The sequence below is a fragment of the Sinocyclocheilus anshuiensis genome, unplaced genomic scaffold (genome assembly GCF_001515605.1).
Source record: "Sinocyclocheilus anshuiensis isolate Anshui unplaced genomic scaffold, SAMN03320099.WGS_v1.1 scaffold625, whole genome shotgun sequence".
In the NCBI taxonomy this organism is placed as follows: Eukaryota; Metazoa; Chordata; class Actinopteri; order Cypriniformes; family Cyprinidae; genus Sinocyclocheilus; species Sinocyclocheilus anshuiensis.
The window spans coordinates 263,657-267,638 of NW_015536475.1; the positions used below are offsets into that span (position 1 = coordinate 263,657).

Genomic DNA, 3,982 nt, shown 5'->3' on the forward strand with positions numbered 1-3,982 from the left:
CACAAATTGTCTCTTTCACCATAACATGGTCAGGATGACACCACTGATTTTCACAAAGAGGCACAAACCTCCTCCCAATTTTTGACCAGTCCTCTCTGAATCTCTGTCCAGTCTGCAGAGTGAGAAACTTTCCATTTTCACATGAGAGTCTGGTATTCTGTTGGACAGCCAAGTCTCTGTAGGCTGCTCAGTCGAAAAAGGCGATCATGCCGCACAAGAGCAGACAGTTCATCCACTTTATTAACCAAGGAGTGGACATTTCCCATTATCACTGCAGGTAACACAGGTTTATACCTCCGCCGACTGTTCCTAATCCGAACTCCTCCTCTGCGACCCCTCTTCCTGATCTTAAAATTGATTTCCGACAGATCAACTTTAGGAACAAATCCACCCGAAGCAGAATGCCACAACTCCAAGAGCTCCAGACGGCTGTAAGGCATTGTAATGTTTTATTGGGTGGTTGTTCTGCATGCTTAATAAACAAACTTCAGCTGGTCCAAAATGCAGCAGCTAGAGTTCTTATTAGAACCAGGAAGTATGACCATATTAGCCCGGTTCTGTCAACACTGCACTGTCTTCCTATTAACCCTCTAAGCGCCAAAGTCGCAAAATTGCGACAAGACGTCATACTTAATAAAATAGGCTGTAGATCCTAATATGGTGTAATATCTCATTTGTATTCCCTACCACTAGATGGCAGACATGTAGTACTTCGATTCTAGACCAAAATGATGTCATGTTGCTATTCAAAGTGTTCAAGCAAATAGCAGCGCAAGTGAGCTATCGTGTCATTGATGCGGAAGCAGTTCAGTTCATAGCGTTGAGTAAATTGTGAGATTTGTGAGAGAAAATCGCCAAATGGCTAATAAAAAGTTGTACCGTGAGGATGTGTTGCAAATGTTATTCGCAGATTCTGACTCTGAAGGGGAATATTTGCCTTTTGGAAATGACTATCGGTCATCTAATGATCGCACTTCTCCCGGTACATCTTTGCAGCGCAATGGTGCCGCCGTGCAAGGCGAGAGTGTTCACGAAGCACAAACAAGTGATCATTTCGACCCTTTGCCCAACGGGGATGGGGGTGGCAGCGGTGGACGTGGTCGTAGTGTCCATAGGAGAGCTGTTGCTAGAGGTAGAGGCAGCAGGGGTAGGTGAAATAGGGCTGGAAGTAGCACTAGCTCTTTGGATCCAGCGCCCCAAAGAGGTGGGAGTGGCCGCGGTGCACGTGGCCGTGCTGTGCATGGGAGAGCTGGGAGACGTGGTAGAGGCAGCAGGTGTGATCTGGCTCTAAATAGGGCTGGAAATAATGATAACAATGGTGGCTGGGTTTTTTTGAGAAATGGAGAAGTGTATCAGGACTGGATCAAACGCTTTGATGAGCCTGTTGGTTATCTAGGAGATGAAGATTTGACCAGTGCTGCACCCTTACAAAGTACAGGTGCAGTCAGTATGGGGTAGGTCTGAGCACTGTGCCATGCAATGAGAGGTACCATACTCTCAAGAACTATAAACTTTGTCACCTAGATACCTGATTGGGCAGATAGCTGGTCAACTGATCAAAAAATAGGCACATGCATTTTACTATGACACAGTACTATAGTAATAATTTACTACTTTCTCCTGTTTTACTGTTGATTTCCTCTTTTCCTGATCATTTGGAATGAGGATAAAAATACAAAAAAGTCTTCACATCAAAACTTTTGAAAAAAGTTCAAACATCCACTCCATATATATATTTTCCTTAATATTACTGATGAACTGATCAAAAAGTAGGCTACTGTTCACATGCGTTTTACTACTATATAGTATAGTAATATAGTAATAATTTAGTACTTTCTCCTGTTTTATTGTTGGTTTACTCTTTTCTGATCATTTGGAATGAGGATAAAAAGACACAAAAAAAACTTGCAAATAAGTTAAAACATCAATTCAATATCTACTATTTCCTGAATATTATGAAATGCAAGATGGCCGCCCCGATGACGTCATAATATGCAAATTAGATGAGTATATTTACACCCCACATAAACTTTCGGTCATGCCCAACATTTTTCTAATTTACAGTAGATCTCTATCTTTAAGCCCTTTCAAGCCACAAGCTTTTGAAATCTTGATGTCAAAATCCAGCATTTTTTCCAAAAATCCCTGGCGCCTAAAGGGTTACAACTCACCCTAAGAAATCGCACCACATGGTCAGCTGCCTGAAGGGGGCTGATCTTTGCTGCCTTCTTGTGCCTTTTGGAGTTGGGGGCAGGAGATAACAGCAGCAACAGTAAGGCTGAGATGTCACTATCCCACCCTGTAGAGTCTAAAATAGACCAAGAAAGAATAAAAAAAAAAGATAAGTAACTGGACTGGACAAGTACTCAAAATAAGTGTTATGAAGCATCAAAACACAACAGATAGCAAAGCTATTATTGTCTTTGGTCCTTGTGCCCATGATTCCTTTTTATGATATGTGTTAAATCTTACCATCACCAGGTTCACGCTGAGCATCTTTGATGAGTTCCTCAATGTGGTGACTGGAGGGCAATCCTTTGCTGTCATTTATCACTCTGTTTGAAGTAGGTTGGCCACTTTGCCAGAAACTTTCCTTAGATCTCTTCTCCAAACAGTAGCAAAACATCTTGTTCAATCTGTAAAAAAAAACAAAAAAACAGAACAAACACTTATAAAACTTGAGGTAGTGGACACAATATTAAACAGACTACGACTTATACTTACAAGGCCAGGCGTGTCCAGGAATCTAGGGAACATGTCCAATACATCTAGAGACTTCTCTGGACTATGGACCATAGCCTGTCTGTATTGAAATGTTATCTTCATTTTTTCCCTAACAACGGTCTCATCTGAAGTGTGTTTCATAGTTGATATCGCCTCTCTGCACTCATCTCCGGTCAGCTGTTCGGTGTTTGAAAATGGTACTCTCTCTGAGAGTGGACCATTGTTGGCTTCAGTTGACTCGGGTCTGTTTTTTTCACCAACTGCAGTACTTCTCTTTACAGTTTTTAAGCGCCAGGCCAGGTTCCCAATGCCGCTAGATGAAGTGCTCCTAAAAAAAAAAAGAGCCCAGTAAACGAGTAAAAAAAAAAAAAAATGAAGGCAAATATAAAATATAAAATATACAAAATTAAATTTTTTTAAAGTGAATATTTTTTTTTAGAACTGTATAATCTGAAAAAAAAGCACTTACATATCCGTTTTTAGAATATGGGTCCTCCAGGTTAGGAAACAAAGTGACAATACCTAGAGCATACTTAGTCCGCAGTTTGTGGAGGAGTTCTTCTGTTTTGAGTCATAAAGCAGGGACATTGGTAAACAAAGGGAATTGGGGACAAGACAACCTTTCAACATAAATCAGTCTAAAAGGGAACTTGAAACAATTTTTTTTAACTCAGACCATATTCATAATCCATCATTTATATTAAAATTCTTACCCATGAGCTTCAATCATGTCGGCAACGAGCATGTTAACCAACTGTCTGCGGGTGCTGTCTGACAAAGTTTTGGTTTTATCGTATTCAAACATTATTTTGTCTCCACCAGGTTTTGACTTCAGGACTATTTTGACCATCTGTAACATGAAGAAATACGTGTGATATAAATACAGACATTTACACATATTTAAGCAGAAAAATATAAAAGACCTTGATGTATTATTAATATAGTCACAGCTAAAGGGGCTGTGGACACAATGTGTAGTAGAGTGCGAGTAAACCCTCAGTTACTACTATATGAAAGATATGGCAATGACTCAGGACATCAACTAAATTAAGCCACAGTTCCAGCATATTAGTATTCTGTAGTATACTCACTCATTATATTAAATTAATAGGAAGTTATTGTCACGAATCCTGTCCATGGACTTCCGTTCAATCACCACCAGAGGTCACCCTTTTTTCAGGCTGCCGAGTATTGTATGCGCATATCACTAGTCGTGATAGCTACGTTACGGAGCCTGCTTTAGTTTCTTAGTCTTAGC

The 3,982-nt window shown here is 40.3% G+C and overlaps 1 pseudogene; it reads right to left on the reverse strand.

Moving 5' to 3' along the window:
- Positions 1-2,594: 2,594 nt before the first annotated feature.
- Positions 2,595-3,590, reverse strand: LOC107659218 (uncharacterized; annotated as a pseudogene).
- Positions 3,591-3,982: the final 392 nt, after the last annotated feature.